General features: G+C 37.7%; 2 non-coding genes across 2 annotated transcripts; one reads left to right on the top strand and one right to left on the bottom strand.

Annotated features, from left to right (window-relative positions):
- The first annotated feature begins 5,730 nt into the window (after positions 1 to 5,730).
- Positions 5,731 to 5,837, top strand: LOC112725204 (small nucleolar RNA R71). The gene has a single exon (XR_003164327.1). It is a non-coding gene; the product is annotated as a small nucleolar RNA R71 (small nucleolar RNA).
- Positions 5,838 to 10,700: 4,863 nt separating this feature from the next.
- Positions 10,701 to 10,807, bottom strand: LOC112725636 (small nucleolar RNA R71). The gene has a single exon (XR_003164730.1). It is a non-coding gene; the product is annotated as a small nucleolar RNA R71 (small nucleolar RNA).
- Positions 10,808 to 11,197: the final 390 nt, after the last annotated feature.

Genomic DNA, 11,197 nt, shown 5'->3' on the forward strand with positions numbered 1-11,197 from the left:
TTCAAGTATAGAAGTAGACTTAATGAGTTTGGTTCCTCATAATTGTCAAGATATGGTTATTAGACAAGGATGGTGACCCCAATTCCCCTACCTAGCCAAGAGTTGCTTTTATTATTCATATTTGAAAACCCAAAATTCTTGATTACTTGTCTTAGTTCTAGTTACTTGTTTAGTTTAGAATAGAATCATATTGGATGTTACTTTGTTAGTTTGGAATTGCTCATGTCTTGCTTAGTTATTTGAATTATTTTCTGGCATTTTAAGATTACTTGCTTGTTAAGATTTCCCTTTTATTTTCTTGTTCATGACTTGCAACCCCGGAATTCTAACCAATATTGAAGCACATGTTTGCCCATTCCTTGTGAGACGACCCGAGGTTTGACTACTTCGGTTATTTTTATTGGGGTTGAACTTGTGACAACTAAATCCCTTCTAAATTTGATACTCGGGGATTGTTGTTGGGTAGAGGCTATACTACCAACGCGGATTTCATTGAGAAATTCTACTCCGACGATAATCCTCAGCAATCAGCCATCAATTGTTATTATCTCACTTATCCCAAATAGCCCACCATTTTATTTGCCTTTATTTGCCACTTTGAGCCTTTTTAATCCCCATTTGTTCTTTATATTACCACATCACTAACCTTAAGTGAAAAAATAATTAATTACCCGATTTGAATCTTTGGTTAGCTTAAGATAGTGTGTGTCAACTAAGTGTGGGAAAATGTGAAAACTTGGGTTGATGAGAATGTGCTGTGTTTTTACTGACAAATATTGAAAATTTTGGTGCTTGCTCATGTGAAATCAGAAAAACCAAATGCATTGATATATTATGTTTTTATTTATGAAAAAAATAAAAAAATAAAAAAAATAAAAAAAAAGAGAAAAGAAAAGAAATAAATAAATAGGGGATGAAATCACCCCAATGCTAAGTTCAATAAAAGATCAATGCATGTGTGATGGAATTAAAAAAAAAACAAAAAAAATTGATACATGAGTATATGATGCAAAAGTGGGATTTTTGGGTAGCTAGACATCATTTTAGAGTTACATAGAGTGTGTGTGTGTTAGGTGAGAACTTAGGTTAGTCAAAGATTCATATTATAGCTCACTTGGCCATACATATATCCTTACCCTTACCTTAGCCCCATTACAACCTTGAAAAGATATCATGATGTTTGTATTTGTACATTAAATATTTGTTGATTAGTTAGATGAAGAACAAGGTTTTAGAAAGCATGACTAGAGAAGAGTATAGTGGATTAACCCTAGACACTTGAGCGATTAGAGTGCACATACAAATCCAGTGAGGGTTCAATGGCTCAATTTCCATATGTCCATATTTGATCATTGCTTGTCTTGGAAGTTTGTGAACTCTTTTGATTAACTCAACTCAATTGTGAATGTGTTTTAATATGATTTAGTCCTTGATTGTGCATGTATGATTTCTTGGAATTTTGACTCAATTTGACCACATGTATGCTTATATATATATAGATAAATAGTAATTAGAATAGCGTGATGCACATAGGTAGCTTGCATTTAGATAGGTTGCATTGCATAAGTTCCACCATTCTGCCTTCACTCTTTTGGTTATCTTGAGCTTAGCATGAGGACATGCAAATGTTTAAGTGTGGAGAGATTGATAAACCACTATTTTATGGTTTATCTTGTGCTCAATTAAGTGGTTTTTATCAATTCTTTGCTCACTTATTCATATAATTTGTATGGTTTTACAAATCCTTCCTAATTCTGCGATATAGTTGAAAATATGTTTCCTAGGCCTTTAAACTGTCAAATTTAATTACCCTTTATTACCATTCGATGTCGTGATCTGTGTGTTAAGTGTTTTCAGGCTCTATAGGGCAGGAATGACTTAGAGGATGGAAAGGAAACATGCAAAAGTGGAAGGAACGCGAGAAAATGAAGTTTTAAGAAGCTGGAAGTGATGCGTACGCGTGGACGACGCGCACGTGTGCCTAGCGCATAAGACAAGCGACGCATACACGTCACTGACGCGTATGGTGACAAGGACGTTCACCAAATAACGCACATGCGTGACCTACGCGTACGCGTGACATGTGCCATGTACAGAAATTGCAGAAATCGCTGGGAGCGATTTCTGGGCTCCTTTTTGGCCCAGTTCCAAGCCCGAAAACACAGAATAGAGGCTGCAGTGTGGAGGGATCAATCATCAATTCACTCATACAACTTTCATTCACATCGATTTAGGTTTTAGATGTAGTTTCTAGGTTTTATGATTTCTCTTAGTTTTAGGTTTATTTCTTCTCAATTCCAGGTTCAATGTTCATTTAATTTAGTTTCTCTTCTACTTTTATTCGTTCTAGCATTCTAGTTTATTTATTTTCCTTGTTGATTACTTTATGTTGCTATTTGGTTTATAAATTCTCATGTTAGATTTGATTCTCTATTTAATGCAATTTGAGGTATTTCATAATTATTGTTCCTTTCTTCCATTTATGTTATTGATGTTTGCTACTATTGGTTGCTTAGGTTTTATTATCTCTTATTAATTTCTATGTTTTTATGTTGTGCCTTCCAAGTGTTTGATAAAATGCTTGGGAGGGTTTTAAGTTAGATTTTTATATTCTTGGCTTTGGTTGAGTAATTGGAGACTCTTGAGTTATCAAACTCCTTTGTTGATTGATAATTAAAAGTTGCTAATTGATTTGAATTCCACTAACTCTAGTCTCTCTTTAGGAGTTGACTTGGACTTGAGGAATCAAATTATTTTATCCACTTGACTTACATTCATAGTTAGAGGTTGACTAAGTGGGAGCAATGGACAATTCACATCACAATTGATGATGATAATGAGGATAGGAATTCCAATTATCAATCCTTGCTAAGATTTTTCTTAATTATTATTTTATTTCCTTGTTATTTACATTGCTTGTTCCTTATTTCAAAACCCAAAAAGATAAAATCCCATAACCAATAATAAATACACCTACCTGCAATTCCTTGAGAGGCGACCCACGGTTTAAATACTTCAGTTTAATTTTATTGGGTTTGCATTAGTGACAACCAAATTTATTTGTACAAAAGGATTCTTTGTTGATTTAGAAACTATACTTTCAACGAGAATATATTTGTGAAATTCTTTACTAGCAAAAATCCGCTCGTAATGCACGCACGGAAGACTTTTTTTTTTAGGAAAGGGTCAAGTATGCGTGCGCACACAGGTCCGTGCGCAAGCACAGAGTGAAAAGGGGTATGGGGAGCAGGCGCACAAGCTGCACTGACGCTTTCACCAGAGGGGTTGCGCATTGGCGTGTGGACGCATACGTTTGTGCGACCGCACAAAGAGCGCAAGAAAGGAAACTCGTGCGTACGCACACAGCAGTGCGCACGCACATGTCACAAAATAGAGGGAGGTGCGCGCGCATAGGGCGTGCTGGCGCTACGAACAGAGGGCATATCAAGGAGTGTGCAGACGCACAAGCTTGTACGGCCACACAGGTGGCAAAAAATGCAGTTTTGTGCGTACGCACAGCATGGTGCGCACGCACAGATGCCCTGTTTCACAAAAAAATTTTCTTCAAAATTCTAAGGTACCAAGCCTTAGTTCAATGAAAGCTCAACCACAAAAACATTCAAACATCCAAAAATTCATGACCCACATTCAAATTTACCTACTAAACTCAAAATTAAACTAATCCTAAGCAAACCAAAATAAGCAAAAATGCAATAAACCAAAATTATATACAAGAAAAAGGGTAAGAACAATGTTACCATGGTGGGGTGTCTCCCACCTAGCACTTGGGTTTAATGTCCTTAAGTTGGACTTATAGAGAGCTCTCATCAAACCTCCTTGAAATCCCACCCAAGCTTGTATTCTGCAAGGCTTTTGAGACTCCAAAGCTTGTGCACCCACATCTCGTTATGAATTCCTTCCATTCCATGTAGGTAACAAGCAATTGAAATTCCCACTTCTTATAGCACAATAGCAATAAGACTCACAATGCAACAAGTGAGAATTCATAGGATAAAAAGGAAACAAAAACCTTTACAATCAATCAAAATTAAGCTATTCACACTATTTACATATTAACAATAGCCAACAACAAGCACCATTACAACTCCCCGGCAACGGTGCCAAATTTGATAACGAAAATTTTGTATGGTTCGGAATTAATCAAAATAAGAATCAATTCGTTGACAGCATAGTCCAAACCAACAATGAATTCTCACTATCAAATATTAAATCCAATACAAAATAAACAAGAGTAATTAAACCTCGGGTTGTCTTCCCTAGGAGTTGCAATTAAGTGTCTATTATTGGCTATGTAGAGAAATGGGGGTTGGATGATAGCAATTGGCAAGAACAAGAAATGTAAATGGCAAGAAATTGAAATGCAAGAAGATAACTTGGCATGCAAAAAATTAAAGGTCAAAGCAATTAAAGGCAAGAAAGGGAAATTAAATGCTAAAAAGAACCCTTAGCAAGAAGTGGGTAATTAAGGATTTCTATCCTATTGTGGACCACAAACATGGTAATTGTGTGTGAATTAATCTCAATTAGTCAACCCTACATCGAGGATAAGTCAATTAGGCATAATTAATCTCAATCCCTAAGTCCTAAGTTAACATTAGTGGGTCACTTAGAGTCAAGGGAAACCAAATTAATTAACAACCCTTACACAATGTAGAATGGACATCCCCCAGTCAAGTTCACCCAAACCACACAATTTCTCAACAAAGAGTGAGAAAAACTAAGCAAAATTCCAACCAAGCATTTTGTCAAACACTTGGTGGGCATGTAAGGAAAACATGGTAAAATGACAAGAAATAATAAATGCTACAACTACTAAGCAACGAAAATAAAGATAGCAACTCAATGAAGCAGTAAATGACATGAAACATAAAATTGCATTAAATGTAAATTAAAATAACAAGAGTGTGCCCATAAACATAAAAAGCAAAAAAATGAGAAATTAACATGATAAACTAAAGAGATTAAGACAATAAAGTAAAGAAAGGTAGAAGAGACTGGATTAAAACAAGAATTAAAAGTAGCAATTACAAGGAAATTAAACTAAAAACCCTAGGTTCTAGAGATAAAGGGGAGCTTCTCTCTCTAGAAAATAAACTACATGACTAAACTAAACCATAATTGCTCCCCCCTTTACATGGAGTGAGGCCTTGTCTAATATAGGAAGAATCAGCTTCAGAAGGTCCAAAAACTGGGCTCTAGAGGCCCAGAAATCGCCCCCAGCGATTTCCATTAAATGAGTCATGTACTGGGACATGTGCGGATGCACAGGTTGTCGTGCGTATGCACACATGGTTTTGTGGATTTTGTGCGTACGCACACTAGGTCGTGCGCACGGACACTCCAATGTGTGCTTCTCCTTTGTTTACTTCATGTTTTATTCCTTTGTGCATGCTTTTCCATCACTTCTTCTATCCATATTAGCCTTGTAATCCTGAAATCACTCATCAACCACATCAAGGCACCGAATGGAATAAAAGTGAAATGAAATTAGCTATTTTAAGGCCTAAAAAGCATGTTTTCACAATTAAGCACAAATCTAGGGAGAATTACAAAACTATGATATTTAAAGGAATAAGTGTAGAAAAAGATGAAATCCACCCAAATAGAGCAAATAAATATCCTGAAATGTGGATTCATCAGGGATCTAGGAGAAGCTTATCTTGGGGCTTCATCCCTTGACAGAAAGAGCTAATAAGGACCAACTCGTCAATACGATGGTGGGGGTAAGCTTCCAATAACTTCTTGAATCTCTCCTAGTACTCATAAAGAGTCTCGCCATCTCGTTGCACAATGCAAGAGATCTCCTTTTGCAGCTTGTCTGTCTTTTATGGTGGGTAGAACTTTTCCAGAAATTCCTTACGCAACAAGTCCCAATAAGAAATCACATCTCCCGGTTGAGTATAAAACCATTCTTTTGCTTTTTTCTCCAAAGAGAAAGGGAAAGCGAACGCCAAAACTGCTACTTCATCTGCACCATCTCGTCTCGCAGTGAAGCATGCAACTTGAAAATCCTTAAGATGCTTAAGAGGATCTTCTCCAGGTAGTCTATTGTACTTGGGGAGCAAGTTGATTGTGCCGGTCTTAAGCTCAAAATTTGGATCCAAAGCCGGATACCGGATCTGTATTGGTTGCAAGTTAATATCAGGAGCTCCGGCTTCCCTTAAGGTGATTCTCCGAGGTGGATCCGCCATGGTGTCGTCACCTGAGTCACTAACAGAGATTTTAGCACTCCTCACAGATGAATATAAGGTTTCCTCATTGATTGATGAATGATGGTCACGGATTGATGGTGATAGTGAATTGGAGTGCTCTTCAAGCAAGCCCGATTCACTATTCATAAATGCTAGCCAGCGCCGAGCTTGCCTAATATGAGTTAAAGTTCTTTCTATTTCCAGATTAAAAGGGGCTAAGCTTGGGTCTGGAAGTGACCGTGTCATTCAACTGAGGAAACAGTAGAAGCATGAAATTATGAAAAGCAAAACAAGAGTAGACCATTAAACATAAACCAACCTAACAATTAACAACTACCAAGACTAGCTAGATAGGAACAATATCTACAAATTAGTACCAAGTAGCAAACAATAACCCAATATTCACGCTATTTACATATTCATAACAACCAAAATTTTAGCACTCATTGCACTTGAAGTGATTCCCCAGCAACTGCGCCAAATTTGACGAAGGCCGGATTCACCGTCAATCTAGGTTTTCACAAATTTGAATCTTATCATTGAAGGTATAGGCTAGACCAACGATCAATCCACCACATAAAATGTTTAATCTAAAGATATGTCACAATTCAAAACCAATTCAATTCCGGGAGTTTTAATTCCCAGGTCGTCTCCCAAGGACACTTGAGAACAATGAGTGTACAATCTTGGTTGTGAGGGTCATGGAGTTTGCAATAAAGAGATGAACATATAAAGTAATTAAAGAACATGAAAAATTGTAATAAATGAACTAATAAAGAAATCAATGAAGTAACTATGCAATATAGACAAGTAAAGTGTAAAAGGAACTAATGTAAATGTGTATGAAGAAATTGAAGCATAAAAGGTATCTTGGCTTGGAGTGAGCTAAGGGTCCTTTCCTTGTTGGAACCACAACCATGCCAACTAGAATGGATCAATCTCATTTGATCAACTCTCACATCGGAAAGTAAGTTAAATGAGCATAAGTGTTCTTAACCCACAAATTCTAAATTGCTTGCTAATTAACTTAGCAACAACATTGTGTTAGTGGGAACAAGAACAATTAACAATCCAAAATTGACACTAAATATTGGATATTCCAACTCTAGGAACCCAATTGCTCACTTTTCCCAAGCCAAGAGATAGAAAACTAGCCCAAAATCATGCTTGACATTTTGTTTAACACTTGGTAGGCAAAAAGCTTAAACGTGGGAAAAATGAGAAAGAGCTTGAAACCAAAAGTAACAAATGATCTCAATCAACAATAAAGACTCAAGAAAGCATGTAACACTCATCAAACATCAATTTCATCAATAAGAAATAGAAATTGCAAAGGAGAAGTGAAATTGAACTATAACTTGAATTATAAGAAAGTGTAAGAACAATGTAACTATAAAGAGTAATAGCAAGAGATACTTACAATGGGAATTAGCAAAATCCATAATCAAAATTGAAATTGCACTTGAATATAAAAACCCTATTGTAAACCCTAGTAGAGAAGATGATGAAAAACTTAAAGAAAAAATACCACTACTCCTAAGCTATTCTAATATTATGCTCTCCTATTGTCTTCATTCTCACTTCCTTATGAGCTAAATGGCTTCAGAAATGGGCCTCAAATCCATCAAAATCGTGAGTCACGCGCTACTTTAATAAAGGCATGTGCGTCCACCTGTGTGGACGCACAGACATGTGCATCCGCACACTCTGCGAAAAATCTCGACCCGTGTGTACGCATAGGAGGTTGTGCGCATGCACACTAGGCGATGCTTGACTGGACGCGTGACACTGATACCAGGGCATTTTGGCCAGTTTCACTGACATTTTCTTTACTGTTTAGGGTAGTTTCATGCATTTTCTTAGTTAATAAGCAAGTTTTGGGTAGATAATCACTTACATCTTGATTCAAGAAAACTTTGTGAATTTTATATGATTTTGTGAGAATTATACATGAATTGAATGATAAAGTGGATGAGGCATGATCTCATGAGTTAGAACCTAGCTTCGATGCACTTTACTTGCTTGATTTCAGGATAAAGGAAGCAAGGAAGATGCCACATTAATAGCCACGTTAGTCTAACTAACGTGACTATTAACGTGGAATGGGAGCTAGCTTGCAACCTTAATGAGAAAAGTGATCGCCAATAACGCCTTTGTGAGCCATCATAGCACACGTTAGTTGCCACGTTAACTACATTAACGTGGAAGCTAACGTGGAAGAGAAGTAAAGCTCCAACGTTAGTGGTAAAAGTGAATACCACTAACGTTGGAAAAAGGGGCACACTTAGCCACGTTAAGAGTCACGTTAATTACATTAACGTGAACTCTAACGTGGAAGGAACAAAGAAGTGCCAACGTTAGTGACACTCACCTTTGTCACTAACATTTGACCAAGCCACTATTAGCCACGTTAATTGCCACGTTAACTACATTAACGTGGAAGCTAACGTGGAGGAAAGAAATGATGAGCCAACGTTAGTGACACTCACCTTTGTCACTAACGTTGGAGATGGCAATCACCACCACGTTAGTGGCCACCTTAATACAATTAACGTGAGGCACTAACGTGAGAAGGGGTGTTTAGAGCATTAGTAACAAAGGTAAGTGTCACTAACGCTCTCGAGGCTGAGGCATGCCCAAGTTAGGAGTCACGTTAGCTACACTAACGTGGACTCTAACGTAGGGAGGAAGGGCAACAAGCAAACGTTATTGGAAAAGGTGAATGCTAATAACGTTTGCGAAGGACCAAGAGGCAACGTTAGTGATCACGTTAGTGCCACTAACGTTGAAGTTAACGTGGACCATCTTGGGTTAGGAACGTTAGTGAAAAAGGTGATCGTCACTAACGTTCTCGAACCCAGATTTTCACTTAATGTTAACACCACTAACGTCCTAACTAACGTCCATGCCTAACTCACATTTTCTCTGCAAGCAAAGCTGAGCCCACTGAAGACTGCAACTGCTTCAACTTAAGATCCAAAGGCCCATATCCAAGACTTGAAGAGCCAACTAGAAGATCAGAAGAGTAGTATATATAGGAGTAGTTTTGAACTAGTAAGGGAGCTTTTGGCATTTTGGAGAACTACACTCTATACTTTACTTTCTCTGCAACTTCTAGTTTTAGTTTTCATAATGTACTTTACACTTACGCTTTCCATTCCCAGAGCTATGAACAACTAAATCTCTTTCATTGGGTTAAGGAGCTCTCTTGTAATTTGTTGGATCAATAATAGTTTTCATTATTCTTCTTCTTTTTTTTCTCTTGATTTTACTAGAAAGCTTTCAATCTTCATCCTATTGGGTAGTTATCTTGGAAAAGAAGATATTCATACTTGGATCTCTTCGGACCTTGGAAGAAGATTCTGCAATTTACTTTCCGTTATTTACATTCAGTTCTTTATTTCCAGTAATTACACTTTCTGCCATTTACTTTCCCACCAGTTAATTTCCTGCAACTCTCCATTCAAATTCTGCTTAGCTCAACTAGAACATTCCTCTAATTAAAATTGCTTGACCAATCAATCCCTGTGAGATTCGACCTCACTCTATTGTGAGTTTTTACTTGACGACAATTCGGTATACTTGCCGAGGGAAATTTGTTGAGAGACAGGTTTCCGTGCATCAAGTTTATGGCGCCGTTGCCGGGCATTGATTTTGTATCAACAATGATTAAATTGGTGGATAACTAGATTGAGCATTTTTCTTTTGTTTGATTTAATTTCTGTTTAATTGATTCACTTTCAGTTTCAATTATTTTCTTCCCGTTACCCCTACTCGTTTGTGGTGTTCTCTTATTTATTACAATTTAGTTCACTAACCCACTAACTGTTTGATATATTACATCACTCACACTAACATCATTTTTAACAAGAATACTCTCCATCTCCCTTTTGCTTTGGCCTTGTTGGTTGTATGACAGGTAGAAGAAGTGGGGCTTCAACTTCTTTTGATTCTGAACCTGAGAGGACCTTCCTTAGATTAAGGAGGGAAGCAAGAGGAAAGAGAGTTATTGGTGCTGAGGAAGAGGAAGAGTACTTTGAACCAGACATGGATGAGAATATGGAGAACCATCATGAAGAAGAGGCTTACAACCATGGCAGAGAAGGTCCAGCGCAAGAGAGAAGAGTTCTGGGATCCTACATAAATCTAAACCCAGGAAACTATGGAAGTAGCATCCAAAAGCCAACCATACATGCCAATAATTTTGAACTAAAGCCACATCTCATCACCCTTGTTCAGAATAACTGTTCATTCAGAGGAAGTGTCCAAGAAGATCCCAATCAACATCTCACTACATTCCTGAGGATATGCGATACTGTGAAGTCTAATGGTGTTCATCCTGACACCTATAGACTACTTCTGTTGCCCTTCTCACTCAAGGACAAAGCATCTAAATGGCTGGAATCCTTCCAGAAGGAGAGTTTAATAACCTGGGAAGATGTGGTGAACAAATTCTTGGCGAGATTCTATCCTCCTCAATGAATCAACAGGTTGAGAGCTGAGGTACAAACCTTCAGGCAACAAGATGGTGAAACTCTCTATGAAGCATAGGAGAGGTTTAAGGACTTGACAAGAAGGTGCCCGCCAGATATGTTCAATGAATAGGTGCAGTTACACATTTTCTATGAAGGTATTTCTTATGAATCAAAGAAGGCAGTAGACCACTCATCTGGGGGATCTCTGAACAAGAAGAAGACCATTGAAGAAGCCATTGATGTCATTGAGACTGTAGCTGAGAATGACTACTTCTATGCTTCTGAAAGAGGCAACACTAGAGGAGTGATGGAGCTAAACAACATGGATGTATTGCTGGCCCAAAACAAGATGATCACCAAGTAGCTGGCTGATCTTACCAAGAAGATGGAGAGGAACCAAGTAGCAGCAATCACCACCTCATCAGCAACCCAAGAAGGAGTGAATGCAGAAGCAGAGGGTGATCAGGAACAAGCTAACTACATTGGAAACTCACCTAGGCAGACCCATGA

This window comes from Arachis hypogaea, chromosome 11, assembly GCF_003086295.3.
Source record: "Arachis hypogaea cultivar Tifrunner chromosome 11, arahy.Tifrunner.gnm2.J5K5, whole genome shotgun sequence".
Lineage (NCBI taxonomy): Eukaryota > Viridiplantae > Streptophyta > Magnoliopsida > Fabales > Fabaceae > Arachis > Arachis hypogaea.